At 53.3% G+C, this 18,353-nt stretch overlaps 1 protein-coding gene across 2 annotated transcripts in view; it reads right to left on the bottom strand.

The window, feature by feature from the left end:
* DAB2IP (DAB2 interacting protein) overlaps nucleotides 1–18,353 on the bottom strand; it is a 189,364-nt gene that overhangs the window by 152,613 nt on the left and 18,398 nt on the right. The window contains exon 1 of one of the 2 annotated variants that reach the window (XM_072777771.1): nucleotides 14,198–14,408. The exons of the other annotated variant lie outside the window; for it this stretch is intronic. The gene's annotated coding sequence lies outside the window, so the exon portion shown is untranslated. Of the gene's footprint in view, nucleotides 1–14,197; nucleotides 14,409–18,353 lie in introns of those variants that run through there. 2 annotated transcript variants of the gene reach the window in all.

The raw sequence follows: 18,353 nt of genomic DNA, 5'->3' as shown, positions 1-18,353 counted from the left end.
GATGCTTTAGAGCGGATGAGCGACCCCTACCCCCCACTACAGCTCCCCAAGGTCCTGGACTGGGAGTCAGGAGAAGGCTGTGAGGCCCAGCCCCACTGTGAACCCTCTGTGGCAACTTGGACAGATCACCCTGAGCCTTGGTTTTCTCATCAGCAAAATGGAGGTGGATACGCCACAGGACGCCTGGGCTGCGGGCCAGAGAAGGGAGTCACAGCGTGCTGGTCTCCCAGGGGAGGGTGGCAGTTACGCAGCCTACTCTAGGTCTGGAGGTCCTTTTCTCTGGGAGAGGGAGAGACGAGGGTGGAGCAGGAGGAGAGAGACTCCCCTGTAGCCCCCACACCCACCACCCTGCACTGGGCTGCCTCCTCCATGCAAGCCCCAGGGGAGAGGGACCCGAGGAACTTTCCAGTCCCAGTGTTTTCTCCCACGTCCTGAGCATTCACTCATTTGAAATCCAGCCTTTTCTAGGCATTTGCAGGGGATATCACACGGCCTTCCATCCACAGAGCAGATAAATCTGCCAGGCTCATCAGAGCTCCCCACACCGAGGCGCCCTCCCTCCCCTCCCACCCCACGTCCCGCTCCCCTAAGGCATCCTGGGCAGCACCTGCACTGTCTGTGCAGGGGACAGGTCAGACCAATTCACAGTGGCTGCCCTCCCTGAGGGGTCTCCGGGCAGTCGCAGCGGCCTCCGGGCAGTCGCAGCGGCCTCCTTTGCCCTCCAGGAGGCCAGAGGGGGAGGGCCAGGGTCAGGGTCGGGTCAAGGCCAATGGCCGGGACCCAACTGCCTGTGGTGAGGATGACCAGGCCCATTAGAGCTGACACCTGCCTTCCTGCCGCTCATTTTCCTACAATAAGCCTGCCCTCGATCCACAGTCAGGTGTGCCCCATGCGACCCACACATCTCCAGCACATGAGAGGGGACAAATTCGGAGGTAACTACTACAACACACACGAGGTTGAGGTCGGCAGGCGCTGCCCCCCCCCCATCATCACCCCCAGCATCACCTGTTGCCGCTGGCCACAGGTGCCTCTGCAAACGCCTTTTCAGGCATCCTCCTGCCTCTGCACCAGCATCCTCCCCTCAAACAGCCTTCAATGGAGGCTTGGAATTACGAATCAATTACTCCAAGAAGAAACTTAGGCAGACAGGAATTAGAATAAAGACGACAGATAATTCCTACCGTCAGGTAATTCTCCCCAGAGAATTTCAGATAATAAAAGAGGAATAGAAAAGACAGAATTTTCCCCCAGAAAGGAAGGGAGACTATGATGGATAAACAGGTGATTCTCTTCCTTCCGCCTTCTCTCGCTTTCCTTGGCTGCGCCCCTGCAAAGACCGAACCGTCGGGTCTCAGAAACCCACGGGGTGGGGATGGTAAGTGAGTGGGCAGGTTCCAGGGTCCTGGGCCCAGGGAACAGTGCTGTGTTCTCAGAGGACATTTGACTCTCGTGTCCTTCCTTGAGCAGGGACGTGGACAGGGCCAGGGCTCCCATTACACACAGGCCCAGGGATATATGATGTGGCAGTTAATCTCTCTCTAGTCCACATTCCAGCTCATCCCCTCAACAATGACAGAAGCTTCTAGACAGCAGGTCCTTGGCTGACGTGACCAGCCTCTCCTTGCCACCCAACCCCAGATGCCCACACAAAGGACCTGTCCACTGATCCAGGAGGTGACGGAGGGGTGCACAGGTTTTCCTGAGGCCAGTTACTTGGTTTCCTTCATTGTAAAATGGACAACTAGCACACCAAATCCTCATATAGACGTCTACAACGCCACAGCCCCAAGAATATCACAAAGCCCTGTCTGTAAGCATTCCAAGAAGAAAAAAAGTGTCCTATGGTTAGAGGTTTGGGGAGTCCAGGGGTAAACAAAGTTCCATTGCTTCCTTCACTGCAGAACTTAACAGAGCCTTCAAAATTGCTAATGCGGACTGGTCCTGTATGAATGGGTATAAAGTATGCAGCCTTTTCCAAAACTCTTTTTCTACTAAGTATGTCCCCAGATGGCCGTTCCATGGAACACACCAGGGCCAGCAGTGATTGCAGACATAAGGCATAACGAGGCTGTAATAAGGCATTTAAAGGGCACTGGTTAGGGAGCTATAAGAAAATTCATGGAAGGTGTGGAGCTTGAGGTATGTCCTAAAGGATAAAGGCAGGGCAAAGACAGGGAGGGGACATGCCCTGTAGAAGAGACTGCCCAAACAGCAGCCTGGGGGTGGGAGAGCCCTGGGCAGGCTGGGTCCAGCTGTTTGCCCTAACTGTTATCTGGAGAGGAGGAGGAAAGTTTGGAGATGTGGAGTGGGGAGAGTCTTGGGTTTTCTTTTTTAAAGTCCTTCAGTAAATAATGGCTTGCTCATATGAGTGGCTACCACATGCAGCACAGTATGAGGTGCAATTCGGACTATGCTCCCATGAAGCAGGTTCTGGTACATCTATTACTTTAGAGCCAAGGACAAGTTAAGTGGCTACCCCAGTTCATGTAGCTACTGGGTGGTGGACAGGGATCTGAAGCCCCCAGTATCTCATAGAACCCATGCCCTTACCACTGTGTTTCCCCAGCCTAAAGCTGCAAGGGGCAGGGTAGAACCCAGTGCCAGCAACACCACCAAGGTGTGGAGAACAGCCGACTACTCCTTGCCCTAGGGAGCCTTGTCCCTATGCCTTGGGTTCTGACTTATATCCCATTGGCTAGTGCTCCCTAAATATGTACACAGGTCACTAGTTCTAAATATTCAAAGGAAGTCTTTCCAACCATCCTTCTGGCAGTGGGCAAGAAGGTGTCAGAATACCACTCGGCACCAACAGATACATGTGACCGAACCCATCCACATCCTCAACAAGATTTATGTTTCCCAAACACGTGGCTGGTGCTTGATTTTTGGGGCCTGTGGAGCCATCCTGAGGGGGAGCAGACCTCTTAACGGAGGGAGGCATCATCGTCATCAAATATTTTGATAATCATCTCCATCACAGTAAAGAAGGCACCAGGCCACTTCCTGCCCTTGCGCGGGACGGGAAGCGAAATTGTTTGCCTTGATTCAATTAGGTCATTAACTAGACAATGCAGAGAGAAATTCCAGCACAGATATAAATACTTGAAATCCCTGCACTAGTTGGTGAGGATGTCAACAACAGGAACCATGGCAGGAGGGGAGAGGCGAGGGCGGAGAGGTGTGTCTTGAGCTAAAAACAACAGTGGGCAGTTTATAATGACAGGCGCTTGCCCCGGGCCAGCTCTGTGATAAGCACTTTACAAGCCTCACTTAGGCCTCAAAACAACTGAATGACGCAGGTGTCACTATTACCTTCATTACCAGACAGATGAGGAGACTGAGGTGCAGGCAGCAAAGTAGAAGTGACAAACTCAGGTCTGATTTCAAACCTGCATCTTTTTTTTTTTTTTAGGATTTTATTTATTTATTCTGAGAGACAGAGAGAGGCAGAGACACAGGCAGAGGGAGAAACAGGCTCCATGCAGGGAGCCCGATGTGGGACTCGATCCCAGGACCACGGGATCACGCCCTGAGCCAAAGGCAGACGCTCAACCCAAGTGCCCAAGATGTCCTGAGCCCAAGTGCCCCTCAAACCCACATATTTAGCCATAGCCCTCCACTCCCTCTCCAAAGGCCCAAAATCTGGTCTCAACGAGGAAACTGAGGCAGGATTGGACTCCACGCACCCACCCCGTTCCCTCCTCCCCAAGTGTCTTGACTGCCCGGCCCAGGGCCTCCCAGCTAACCTGGCTGGAGGGCTGCCACAGAGAAGAAGGAGGCTTGGAGAAGTGATTTTGTAGTCCTGTTTGCAGAAACCTAGACAGCTGCCCTCCTGGGGCCCGCTCCAGCCTCACTTCCTCCAGGAAGTCTCCTTGATTTCTCACCCTTCCCACATACCAGCCTGTGGGCTTTCCAAAGACTGGGCATGCTTTCTCTCTAGGATCGGACCCCAGAGGCTCTTGAGAGGGAAGGAGAAGCACAACCTCACGCTGGTTTGAGTCCCCTCCACCTTCACCAGACAGGTCTATTCCAACAAACACTTACCCCAGTGGTTTCAACGGCAGAGACAAGCTCTAGTGGAATGTGAATGCCATGCAAAAGATAAACTCCAACCACCTCAGAGAAATCTTTTCCTCTATTATCCCGTCTCTATTTACCACTGCAGCTCACTTAAAAACCCATATTCGAAAACCTTGTTGTTAGGGCAATTTAAGTCGCTGTGTATCTTTATAAGAGAAATAAATAAGCAATTCATATAGTCTCTTTTTTTAAAAGATTTTATTTACTTATTTATGAGATACAGAGAGAGGCAGAGACACAGGCAGAGGGAGAAGCAGGCTCCCTGCAGGGAACCCGATGCGGAACTTGATCCCAGGACCCTGGGATCACAACCTGAGCTGAAGGCAGATGCTCAACCACTGAGCTACCTGGGCATCCCTCATATAGTCTTCCACACCCTGAACTGCCTTTACCAAAGGCAGTAAGTTCTGGAAAGGAACACTGACCAGAGTATCCCAAGACCAATGTGAAGGTGACTGAGAAGGCCCTCAGTAATAGCAGCGCAAATAATGGCAAGAGATAACTCACTCACAATGTGCAGACACTGGACTGGGCTCTCAGCTCCATGCCTAATTTTAACCTAATGACAACCCTAAGAGACAGGTATTGTTATTCCCAATTTACAGATGGAAATACTGAGGATCTGAGAAGTGAGTAGTTACACAGCTGGGAGGCGAGCCAGCCAGGACTCCAGTTTCATGGGCCCCAGCTCCCTTCTCACCCTTCGCCTCTCTGCAAGACCAGGCCTTTCTGGGGTGGGAACAAGCTGCTTGACTCTACCCCCACCTCCCATCCCAAGCCCAGGACTCAGTAGCCAACAACCCTGTTCCAAATCTGAATCAATCAACACCTTGTTGCTCATTCCACTCAAAGGGAAATGGCCGTAGCAACTGCCCTGCCTTAAAGGCACTTTCTGGGGACAGAGAGAATGGAATTTTTTTTTTTAAGATTTTATTTATTTATTCATGAGAAACACAAAGAGAGGGAGAGAAGCAGAGACACAGTCAGAGGGAGAAGCAGGCTCCATGCAAGGAGTCCGATGTGGGATTCGATCCCGGGTCTCCAGGATCACGCCCTGGGCCAAAGGCAGGCACTAAACCGCTGGGCCACTCAGGGATCCCAGGAGAATGGAATTAATAGCAACCTCAAAAAAACCCAAGAGCTATAGGGAATGGAAAGAAACAGGCCCAGGACAGGCTGTCTATGAGAGCATGGCTCGTGCACCCTTCCTTCATAGAGCCTGGATACAGCCATACCTGCTCACCTCTGCTCTCTCTGGTTGCTCAAGGCCAGTGTTAGAGGGAGAACATGGGGGATGACGCCAAACTAAAAGAGTCCTCCTCATTCACCCCTTTTTTGCTCCTCACCATCTTAATCACATCTAATTTCTTTCACTGGAGCTAGAGGGCAGAGAGGCAAGGCGCCTGACGCCTCAAGCTGCGGGTGGAGAAGACTTTCATTCAAACTCTAGGTCTGACCCTTCCCTGCTAGGTGACCTTAAGCAAGTCACTTCCCCCACTCTGGGCCTCAGTTTCCTCATCTGCAAAACAGAAATGATAGCAGGACCTCATGGGACTGCTGTGAGAACCAGATTCACTAATACTGGAAAGTCCTGAGCGCAGTGCCTGGCCCAGAGTAGTACTCAGAAAGTGTGGGCTGCCAGGAATTATTATTACGCCTCAAACAGGTCCTGCACCTTGCACAGGGCCAGTGTGAGGCAGAGCAAACACTAACACCAGGTTCTCGCTCCTGGTTCAAGCTCTTTCCCGACACAGAGCCACACAGGAATGTGAGATGGCCCAGCCCAGGGTTTCCCATGGCCCAGTGGCCTCTCCATGTCTGCAATTCATGGGCTCAGCACAGAGTCCCAACCAACAGGTTTGTTTTTCTCCACACACACACACACACACACACACACACACACTCATACAAAATCGACAAGTAGCTCAGAGTAAAAGTTCCCAAACCTTAGCATCATCCTCCATCCAGAGGTGAGCAGTGATCTCATCCTTGTGACTAAGCCAACACCGACGCCAAGAGCCCTCTCTGGGAACCCTTGGGCTTGGCACTGCTGGCTCCAACCCCAGAAGGAGCCAAGGCTGCGAAACTGGGATTTGCACAGAGCTGGGAATCCCTGCTCCTGGAGCTGAGAACCAGAGTGGCTTTGAAAAGTTGGGTGGTATTACAGCCAAAGACCAGGATGGGACAGGCAGGAGGTCTGGGTTGCACTCACAGCTTTACCATGAACTGCCCATGGGGTTTTGTTTTATTTTTAAGATTTTATTTATTTATTCATGAGAGACACAGAAAGAGAGGTAGAGACACAGGCAGAGGGAGAAGCAGGCTCCCTGTGGAGCCTGATGTGGGACTCAATCCCAGGACCCCAGGATCACACACTGAGCCAAAGGCAGATGCTCCATCACTGAGCCACCCAGGCGTCCCTGCCCATGAGGTTTTTTTTTTTTTAAGATTTATTTATTTTTGATAGACATAGAGAGAGAGAGATTGGCAGAGACACAGGAGGAGGGAGAAGCAGGCTCCATGCCGGGAGCCCGACGTGGGACTCGATCCCGGGACTCCAGGATCGCGCCCTGGACCAAAGGCAGGTGCTAAACCACTGAGCCACCCAGGGATCCCCGCCCATGAGGTTTTAATAAGTAAACCCAGGCCTCTGTCTGCCCAACCCTAAAATGAGTGGATTATAGGTTTCCAGTGGTCTGTCCAGCTCAGCTCTGGTTTCACTCCTTTCTTGCCCACCAGGGCTGCCGGCCTAGCTGGGGAAGGAGTAAAGAGCCAATAAAGGGACAGGTTAGAGGACAGTGGGCAGGACAATATGTGAAAGGAGAAGCCAGTGCTGCTGGAGTGGATGGTACAGGCCACCAGGAGAAACAGGGCCTGATTGGGGGAGAGGGTGGTGGAGTACGGCAAGGGGGAATCCTAACGGAGGGTTGGGGTGGGGAGGAAGAGAAAACCAATACTCGTGGTCTGCAGGTTTGTCCGGGCCGAGAAGCACAGTGCCAGGAGCACCAGAGCAACCTGTAAAAGATCCCAGTGAGAGGAGGCCAGGAGAGGAGGCCAGGAGAGGAGGAGAGCTTTCCCCCAGAACGTCAGCCACTGCCTCCTCCTTCTCACTTAATTCCTACCACCATGGTGAAGACAATCAGGAGAACCTAGATTAAAACTAGGAAAAAAGCCAAAAAACCCAGATACAGACTTTGCTCTGGAGCTGGCCCCTCCCAGAACCCAGAGGCAGCAAGAAATGAGATCCTCCCTCTTCCAGGGCGCAAGGTTCCAGGAGAGGTGGGGATGGACACGGTGCCTTCCCAGGGCTTCTATGAAATCCGCTCTGCCACACACCATAATGTGCCACCCGCAGCAAAGCCAGGAGGGCACGGCATTGCACTGTGCTGTTGATGAAGCAGGTGACTGCTGAGTTCTGGAAGCCTCAAAGGCTCCACTTTGCCTGCGGCTGCCTGTCCAGACTCATTACGGCATTCAAGGCGTTCTATTTGGTATCCCAAGGAGACTTTTTCACTCCTATCACTGTGTCTCTTTCCCCTACACCCCTGCTCCAGCCTCATCTACCCTCCAGTTCCATATCTCCATCATGAGCCTTTGCCCTGTGGGGTCTTGATCTGCCCTCAGTCTTCCTGCTGCCCTTGCTGTTTCGCCTAATAATCTGCCCCTCAGTAAACCATAAGAGACTCTTAACTCTGGGAAACAAACTAAGGGTCGCTGGAGGGCAGGGGGGTGGGAGGAAAGGATTACTGGGTGATGGGCACTAGGGAAGGCAAGGGATGGAGTGAGCCCTGTGTGGTCTATGCAACTGATGAATCCCTAAACTCTACCCCTGAAACTAATAATACAGTATAGGTTAATTAATTGAATTTATTTTTTTTTAAGATTTTATTTATTTATTCATGAGAGACACAGAGAGAGAGGCAGAGACACAGGCAGAGGGAGAGGCAGGCTCTATGTAGGAAGCCCGACGTGGGACTCGATTCTGGGAATCTGGGATCATGCCCTGAGCAAAAGACAGACGCTCAACGGCTGACTGCCCAGGTGCCCCAATTAATTGCATTTAAATTAAATCATCATCATCATTTGTCCCTGTTGCTTTGACCAGGTAGGACCACACCTCTTGTGGTCTGTTGACTCTTAGACTTTAATCAGGCTCCTCAGGAGACTAAAGAACATAGAACAGTCCAAAGTTCCAACACCAAATTTCGGGTACAGGCTCAAGCACAGAACTGGGACCCTGCCACCACGTGCCCACTGACAAGGTCACGGTGTGACCTCTGCCCGTGTCCATGGCTGCTGGGCCCTGCCAGGAAGATCGTGGAGGCAAAGGGCTCCGTACAGCCTTAAGTGTGACACGAACTCCAGGGATTAGGATGTCTATTTTTAACTCCCCATATCCTGGCTGAAAAACAAATCCCTCACACACCCTGCAGATCCCTATCAGGGGGGCAGGCAGAGTCTTCGGGGAATCGCCTCCTCCAGGAAGCAAAGCCAGTCCTGATGGCTTTCCCTCTGCTGGGAAAGGCCGGCAGCGCCCTGCTCCAGCTGGGGCCGGCTTCCATTCTGTCTGGCAGGATCCTCACTGCCCGTGTCACACAGCCATTTCCTGGTGGACGCGCTTGTCACATATTCTCCAGCCACTGACAGGGTCACCAACAATGCGGAGGGGGGTTATTCATTCATTTACTTATCCACACACACACCCATTCCCTCCTGTGCCTCTGAGGGGCTGGAACTGGCGCTAGCATCACCCAGAAGGTCAGCCTTGAGGCACCTGTGCTGGGAGGCTCAGTCTAGGGGCAGAAGCAGGGCTGGAGGCTGGGAAACCAATAAAGTAGACACGAGTAGGCTGCTTGGTAAGAAAGGCACTGTGGGAGGCCACAGGACTTCAAAGCCCCTGCCAGCATCCAACGAGCAAGGGGCTTGGCAGCCTCCAAACCTAAAACCAGACCATCACCAATCTAGCTCCTCTCCCCTCCCAGAGGCACCCCTGGCATCCCTCGGACCTCCCTCCAAGACGGGTCTTTAAAAGCTTATCTGCCACTGCGACTTACAGGAGGATGGAAGCTTCCTATTTTGGGACAGAGAACTCCTATCCAATCACTGGTCCGTCTGTGTGGGTATTGATCATGTTCATGAGGACGTTGCTCATTCTCCCCGGTCCCACCTCGACCACTTGCCGCTGCCTAAGCTCGCCATCATCAAATGATACCAGCAGAGAGAGAAAATGACCCCAACACACAAGTTTCAAAGAAAAAAAGCCTCATTCCCAATGGGGAGCCTTTACTTTCTCCTGGCTGGGCAACCCTTGGTGACCTCAGGGACAGTTTCCCTGAAAGTTCTAACCGCAAATAACCATACAACCCTAGAAAAGTCATGTGACCCCTTGGTGCCTCTGGGGCCACGTCTGTGAGCCCCCAGTACCGTACCAGTGACCCTACAGATCCTCGGTAAGTATTTTACACACTCTCTGGAGAATTCTAAGCAATCAGGGAAATCTTGACAATGCTCCTTCAAGACCTGCAGGCTGGGGGTGGTGGGGTGGGAATAATGTGCCCTTTCCAGACCTTCCTCCAGGCTTCTCTCTTTGATGCCACAATGCAGTAGAGACTTGTTAAAAAAGCAGATCAAGAACAATCCAGAGGAGGCAGGGAAGTCTCTCTACAAACCAAATGCCCTCTCTCTGTCTGTCCCTCAGCTGCAGGCAGCCAGGTGCAGCTCACTGAGAGGACCCAGACTCTCTGAGCTGGCAAGCAGGGGGCCGGCAAAATGCTCTGGACAGGGACAGGGACAGAGAAACCAAGTTTGGTGACAAGCCAGTCCATGAGCATTCACTAGACCCAGGAAGGCCCTTGCGGGACCCCAGTTGTTCTGTGGGCACTGGATGAGTAAGGCCCAAGACGCTCAGAGTCGGTCTTGGAAGACAGGCAAGCGGATGACAAAGTACAAAACTGAGGCGGTTGATAGGAGCTACAAGCCAGGAGTGCATGGGGGCACAGCTTACCCTCAGTGGAGTGATGAGACCGATTGGAGGTGACATTTGTGCAAGACCCAGAGGGGTAGAAGAATGTGTGCAATGAAGCAGTGGCTGCACGAGATGGATATTTAGGAGTCACAGGAGAGACCAGGAAATGGGTGGCCTGAAGAGCAAAGGGAGAGCAGGCAGGGAGGAGAGCTGTCGCAGGCATGCAGCGTGGGTTTGATCCTGCAGGTGGGTAAGGGAAGGGAGGGAGGCAGGTACATTGAGCACAGGATGCTGGTGGAGGCTCTGGCTAAGGAGACTCCACTTTAGGAAGCCGGGCTGCCAGGGGCTCATCCTGGGCGTGGAGAACCGGCAACTGGACCCGGCTGCTCTGGTCCAGGGAGAGCCTATCGCCACGCTGGCACAGACCCCAGCAGGGAAAGGCCGGCCTCAAGGAATGCTGGGGTTGCCCAGGGGAGAGACATGTGGTGACTCAAGGGAGGCAAAAGACTGCCACACACCCTCCTGGCCTCTGGGCCAAGGCTGTGAAGGGCTTAGCGAGGATGGAGCTGGGCTGGTCTCAGAGCCCCACTGTCCCCTCGTCTCCCTCTCAGAAGCCCAGCCATCATCACCCTCCTGCAGTATTCAGAGGGCAGATTACCTTTTAATTCCAGAGATGAGCACCCTGACCCTGCCTGTGGCTCCTTCCTGCTGCCTGCACCTTCTGCCCTCAGCTCCCTGAGCCCCCTGGACACTGAGCCCACAAACCCTTGCTGAGTGGTCTCACAACAAGCCAGTGTTGCCCTCCAACCCAACCCAACAACTCACCTGTGCCCTAAGCCCATCAGGGAACCCTCCTCCCCAGAACGGCAGAAAAAGAAGCTTAACTTGTGAATGTTAACTTTGGAAGGAACCTCAGCAAGCTAATTGAACAGCTCCCACATTTACAGACGAGGAAACTAAAATTTTGAGAGATGACTAGCCCTGCCCAGGATCACACAGACCACTGGCAGCCCAGCCGGAACCCAGATCTTCAAGCTGCCAGGAGGGCTCCGGCACTGAAGCCGGGACCAGGTGGGATACAGTGCAAAAGAGGCCTGTGCTCGTTGTCAAGGGGTCTGAGTTCAAGTTCTGACTCTACCACGTTCCCCACGCACACAGACATTAGAGCTTTGGACATGTTGTTGCAGCTTCCCAGACTCCAGCGACCTTTTCCATAAAATGGGTGTTTAATAATTCTGTGCGTGCAGCAGGATCAAACAGAATCAAGGGTGTGTGCAGCAGAGTAGGGGGTCAGGACCAGGATACTGCTGAGGTCTGTGCAGATGACTGCTTCACCTTCACCCTTCCCAGAAGCCAGTGCAGCCCAGCCAGCCCTAAATCAGACAGCTCCCCCAGAGCTGCCCAGGGGCCAGTGGAGCAGCCCTCCAGGGGAAGGGGTGGATTGCTGCTGGATTTACAACATTTACACATGTGGCAGACCCGCCCCTCTCCCCCTGCCAGAGGTTCCCCAGCACCTCCTGACAGAGGTCATCATGGGGCCATGCAGGAGGAAGGGGTCGGGGAGTGTGGTCCTGCCCATTCCACCCCAGCTGAGAAATCTGAGCACAACATACTCATCCAAGATGCACTAATCCTTCTAGAAAGCAGAGGTCACAGGCCTTTAGGGGAGGGAGATGAGGGGGAGCAGGGCCTCCTGGGAGCCATAGGCCGGCTGCCATGCTCATCCACTTGTGGCAAGAGAGGCCTTAGTCTGCCAAGGGCCTCCCTATCCTGCCTAACATCCACCCAGGAGACTTCCATGGACCCCACCAGTGGGTATAGCATCCTGTCCACTTTACATCTGGGAGAAAGCACCAGAAAGGAAAACTGACCACCTGCAGAGAGTGGAGCCAAGGCTTAAACCTAGATCACTTGGAATCCATATGCCACACTCTCTTCTGAAGGCACAGTCCCCAGGCTGTGATGTGTGTGAGGATGGCCTGGGGAGTTCTTAAAAGTGCAGATTCCTAGGTCTGGAGTGGAGGTGAAAAATCTGCATTTTAATAGGTGCCCCAGGTGGCTGTGAGAAGGCACTGCCAGCCCACACACCACAAGCCCAGGTGAACACACATGTGCACATGCTCATGGGCACACACGACAGGACAGGACAAAATGACAGCACAGGACAAAAATGACAATTAGAAGCACAGGCTTTAAAGGCAGATGCCAGGTTTGAGATGCAGCTCAGGTCCTTATGGGCTGTACGACCTTGGGTAAATCTCGCGACCTCTCTAACCCTAAATGAGGGTCAAAAAAGAATCAGCCTTGAGGTCCTAATGTCTCAAGGATGCAAGGAACTACTATGTATAAAGCTCTCAGCACAGGACCTAGCACTTCATAAACACTCAAAAAAATGGTGCTACCACCGTTGCCAAACTCAGTTCAGTATGTTGAATGCCTAAGGGGAGGAACAGAACACCAGGTACCAGGGGACCACAGTGCATAACTGAGCCAGTAAGAGATGCCTGCCTGAAGGGTTGTACCAGAACCAGTGGGTAGAAGTAACAGGAACTCAGATTTCCACCCCAAACAGAAAGAGTTTTCGTATCAGACCGGAGTTGCCCAATCATGAAGCCAGGTGCCCAGTTAGCTGTTGCTAGAGGATCCCAGCTAAAAAGATTTGATGTTGGAGATGCCACATCAGGGAAGGAAGAAGAGAAGGGGTGGCATAGCACTTTTGAAGGTGATATTGAGTTAGGTTATCCAGGTCAGTGTCTCTCCCTGGTTATAATGCTGGTTAATTTGTCATTTGTACTGTCCTGATATGTACAACCTTCACCTCCACAAATCCAAAAGGGATGGGGGGAGGCCAGTGGTAGACAGAAAGGCTTGTGTCTTCTGAGCATTTCATGGTAAGGAAGGGAATGGATGGGGCTGTCTTAAATCTGAGGCCTACAAACACACTGAAATTGTATGCCTTGAAGGATATGTGCATCTGTGCACTTTCCTCGAAAGGGCTAGTTAAGAGGGGCTGGTTCATATCAACCTTTGAGTGAAGGGGAAACTGAGGCACGAGGTGGGGCTGGGTCACTCAGGCTGCAAGAGGGCCCAAGCTCTAGGATACAGCCTGGAGCCCAAGACTGTTGTCCTATGAGCCAGGTGCTTTGGGCGCATTACCTTCAAAAGCCTCACTACATCCTCCTGGCGTAAGACTTTGAGCTCAGAGAGGTTAAACACACTTCCCAAGAACCCAAAGCTAGTGAGTGGCAGAGCTGGGGTTTACACCCAAGTTCTCTGGGCCTCAGAGCTGGTGTTTGCTTTGGTTTTCATTCTTGGCTGTACTGTCTTAGGTCAAGAAAACACAGAAAGATGTTTGGCTTTGACACTGGGGAAAAAAATGTTAAAGATGATGATCCTCATAGGTGACAAGCTACCCACTCATCTACTCTCAATTAAAATTAAATTAAAATTAAAATTAATTTCTCCCCTAAATAGCAGAATAGAATGGGGGCTCAGTTTCCCTATGACTCAAGTCAGACCGCTTAAAAGAACGCAGCATTTGGAAACCAGAAAACGCAATCATTCCCACCAGGCTGGGAACTGGAACCTAGATGGCTTCCGTCTCTACTCCTACCCTGCTTAGCTGACCGGTGAGGGCAGCCCAGAAAACCAAAACCAGACCTCTCTTCGGTGACCCCGCCCCCTCAACACTGAGGAGTGGTTACCAGTTGAACAAAACAACATTTCAAACTTGGGTGCCCCAGGGTGCCTGGCTCTGGATTGAGAGGAGTGGCTGTTCAACTATCGACCCCAGGGTGAGTGGAAGAGGGCCCTAACGCTGGGAAGACCCCTGGAAGCGTGGGGTTGGGAAGCTGGAGACCACCCGCACCCTAATCCCTGTGGGCTGCAAGCCCCAGCTAGGGTGCCTTCCTCCCAAGGACCCACCGATCTAGGCAGGGCGCGGTGGGCGGTTTAAACGAATGCACCTCGTAAAGATCTTTTTGAAGCGCAGGGGGGCTGTGGGGTAGAAGAGGTAAGTAAAGCAAACTCCTCCGACCGGTACCCTGACACCTCTGAGCAGGCCCTCGGACTGCTTCCAACCTAGGTCCCTCTGGGAGCCCCGCAAGCCCGGGGACCCCCTCCTACCGGCGCGGGGGCCCAGGCTCTTACCTCTAAGCGCCAGCCGGGCCACCGGGCACTGCCATCGCAAGGGCAGGGGGGCCCGAGCTGCACCGACCCAGGGTCACGAGGTGCCGGGGCCGCAGCAAAGTTTCCGCAGCGCCAGCCAGGCGGAGCGGGCCTCCCCGGGGCGGCGGTGCCCAGGCTGCGGGGCTCCTCTGACCACCGCCGGCCCAGCCCGGCCAATCGCAGGCCCCGCCACGCGCAGCTCCGCCCGCGGCCCGGGACTGAGCGGAGGCGGGGAGGGGCGGGGAGGGGCGGGGAGGGGCGGGGCGGGGCGGGGCAGGGGCGCACCTGTTTGGCCAATCGGCCCAGCGGACTGCAGGACTGCGTGGGGCGACGCCCTCTGCTCTCGGCACATGCCCCGGGTCCCAGGTGGGGCCCGGGGTCTAGGCCCCGCCACATGCCTCCTTCCCCTTCCCGGGCCCAGCCGGGGCGAGCGCGCCGCGGTCTCCGCTGACTCCGCTGACTCCGCCAGGCTGCGCGGGGCCTCTGAGCTCCTGCCCCAGCCCCTGGGGTGTCAAAGACCAGAGCCCGACTTTACCCTGGAGGCCATGGGGTATGAGCGGGAGGAGGCGACTGCCCCTCTGCTTGGCACGGCCTCTCCTCCTCTACACCTTCCTCTCGGACAAGCATTTTCGGGCGTCCTCCGGCCCCTTCAACTTGGCGGTGAGCTTGCCTGGACCTCTGATCCCTGGACGGGACGCGGGCGGATGCTAGGGGCAGAGCTCTGCGACAGGCCGGCAGGGTGAGGGCGGGTCACAGGGAAGGCACCTCCAGCCTCCCACCAACGTAAACCCTCCAGAGCCCCGTCTGGTTTGGGGCAAACTGCGCCAGAACGCTTGCAGGCCGTCTGCTGAGGTCACCACAGATATTAAGGCTTGACGGTTTTATTGTCCCATTTCCCAGAAAGGAAGACTGAGAGGCCAAAGGGAGGCGAACGCTTCTCGGTCGTGATGGGGAGACTGCGACTTTTCCAAACTAAAGGTGACTGCGGAGCGTGCCTGGCTCCACTCCCTGAGCGCGATGCCCAGGTTCCCCCTCGCTCCTCACCCGCACCCCCCCCCCCCGCCCCAGCCCTGCGGCGGCCCTGGGGTGGGGAACGAGGACGAGGCCCGGGTCAGTGCCGCCCGCCCTGCCTTACCTCGGCAGCAAAGCGTGTCCTTGCAGAGCGCGCCGGCCGGAGGCCCCAGCAGGGGCAGCGAGACCCAGGCGAGCGCGCGGGAGGCCGCCCCTCCGGCTCCCATCCCCGACGGCCTCGCCCGCGCCCCGGCCCCCCGGCCTTCCAGCCTCCGCGCCACCTGTGGGGACAGCGCGGCGCCGGCGGCCTCCGGGACTCGGCCAGGCCCCGGGGTGGGGTGTCCGGGCTCCCCGAGCTCCTGGGACTGCCGCGGCCCGGGCTCCGGGCGCCCAACGCCGGGCAGGGCGCTATTTTTAGCTAGAGCGGTTCTCCCAGTTGGACAGACAGAACCAGTTAATTTGGCCTCTCGGGAAGGGCCTGCACCCGGAGCTCCCCGGAAAGGCAGCCACAGCTCTGCTGAAAGCCGATCCTTTGCATTCCTGCCTTTCAAGGCGGGAGGGCGGGAGGACGCCTCCAATCCCTGGGAAGCCGCGTCCTTTCTGAAGGCAGCCCTGGGCCCCAAGTGCACGCCCAGCATGGGGCTCTTTAAACTGCCGCTGAAACTCCACCTGCTCCCCTCTGGCTGACCCGAGGCTTCAGCCAGCTTCCCAGAAAATGCCCACCCTTCCTACTGGTCTCCAGCCCTGAGAAGAGGCCTCCAGAAATGGGATCTGGGCCCAGCACCGACAGAAGCTGGCACCCTCCCATGATTCAGAAGCTACTCGTTGAAAGAAAGAAGAGTGAGAATCCTGTATCGGATGAGCCAGAGGGTCAAGTAGAGGTCTTCGGAGCCTGGGTAATGTGGGACGGATGGACAGGGTGGCTTCAAAATCTTGCAGAACCCCTAACCCAGCACCTTCTGACTCTGTGACCTTGGCAAGCCTTCTCACCCCTTGCCTCAGTTTCCTTTCTGCAGAAGGGAATCTGAGAAGCCCAAGAGATAGCATGTGAGAAAGCCTTCACAAAAAAAAAAAGCCTGATGGGCATGTTCGTGTCATGAGTGATGAAGGAATGCAAAGATGAAGAAGATGCTCAGGAAACCACTAGCTCCTCTAATTCAAGGAAAGAGGTGCTAAGGGCCTAAAGAGATCCAGCTACACTGTATGATACTAGCCCAAGGATAGACGAATAGGTCAGTAGACTAGAACAGAGGCTGCAAAAATAGACCACACATGTCTGGAAACTTGATAAGTGGCAAAAGTGGTGCTGCAAGTCACTGGGAAAAGGGTGGACTTTTCTTTTCTTTATTTTTTTTTTAAGATTTTATTTATTTATTCATAAGACAGAGAGAGGCAGAGTCCTAGGCAGATGGAGGAGAAGCAGGCTCCATGCAGAAAGCCCAATGTGGGACTTGATCCCATGGTCCTGGATCATGCCCTGAGCCGAAGGCAGATGCTCAACCACTGAGCCACTCAGGCGTCCCAAGGGTGGACTTTTCTTTCTTTTTTTTTCTTTTATTTTAATAATAAATTTATTTCTTATTGGTGTTCAATTTGCCAACATACAATATAATACCCAGTGCTCATCTCGTCAAGTGCCCACCTCAGTGCGCACCACCCAGTCACCCCCACCCCCCACCCACCTTCCCTTCCACCACCCCTAGTTCGTTTCCCAGAGTTAGGAGTCTTCCATGTTCTGTCTCCCCAAAAGGGTGGACTTTTCTATAAACAGTGCTTTTTTTAAGAGTTATTGGATGTCCACGTTGGGGGAAAAATGAGATGGAATCCCTACCTCACACCTTGCATTTAAAAAATGGATTCTAGGGGATCCCTGGGTGGCTCAGCGGTTTAGCGATCCTGAAGTCCTGGGATCAAGTCCAACATCGGGCTCCTGGCATGGAGCCTGCTTCTCCCTCCTCCTGTGTCTCTGCCTCTCTCTCTCTCTCTCTATGTCTATGTCTATCATAAATAAATAAATAAATAAATAAATATTTAAATTAAAAAAAATTTGCTTCTAGTAGGGTTAAAGATTAAAACACAAAGAACTTGTGTAATAGGGAAAGATTTCTTAAACACCCCCAAAGCACAAACCATTAAGGAAAAGATTGATACACTTAATTAACGTATAAAACTCAGGGCACTTGGGTTTGATCTCAGAGTCCTGAGATCAAGCCCCATAATGGGCTCACACTCAGCGCTGAGTCTGCTTGGAATTCTCTCCTTCTCCCTTTGCTCTTCCCCCCTACTTATGCACTCTAAGTAAATGAATAAATAAAATCTTCTTTTAAAAAGTATAAGATTGGGACACCTGGGTGGCTCAGTGGTTGAACATCTGCCTTTGGCTCTGATCATGATCCCAGGGTCCTGGGATAGAGTCCCTAATTGGGGGCCTTCCTCAACACTGCAGGGAGCCTGCTTCTCTCTCTGCCTGTGTCTCTCTCTCTCTGTCTCTCTCATGAATAAATATAATCTTTTTTAAAAAGTATAAAATTCCTGTCTGTCAGATGCTTGGGTGGCTCAGTCAGTTAAGCATCTGCCTTCAGCTCAGGTCATGATCCCAGAGTCCTAGGATCAAGTCCCAAATCACTCTCCCTGCTCAGCTGGGAGCCTGTCTCTCCCTCTCCCTCTGCCTGCCACTCTCCCTTGCTTGTGCTCTTGCTCGTGCTCTCTCTCTCTCTCTCAAATGAAGAAAGTTTTTAAAAAACTTTTAAAATTTTTTAAATTTAAAAAATAAAAGTTCTATCAAAAGAAGATACTTGGAACCCAATATCCAAAACATACAAAGATCTCCTACTAATCCATTTTCAAGAGAAAATTGGTTAGGAACAGGCAATTTGAGGAAGGGAAATCATGAAAAAACATTCAGCCACGCTCTTAGTCAGGGAAACACGAAATAAAACCCCAGTGAGGTGCTATCGCACACCTGTGAGATTAGCAAAAAGCAAAGAGGAGGGCAGGGTGTTGATGAAGATGTAGCACATGAGGAGCTCTCATACACTGCTGGGGGAAGGCAAAATGGGTGCCACCACTCCGGAGAAGAATCTGACAGTATCTAGAAATGTTGAGAATGCATTACACACTCCAGGGA

The sequence above is a fragment of the Canis lupus genome, chromosome 16 (genome assembly GCF_048164855.1).
Source record: "Canis lupus baileyi chromosome 16, mCanLup2.hap1, whole genome shotgun sequence".
NCBI lineage: Eukaryota > Metazoa > Chordata > Mammalia > Carnivora > Canidae > Canis > Canis lupus.
This window is presented reverse-complemented; position numbering and strand designations above follow the sequence as displayed.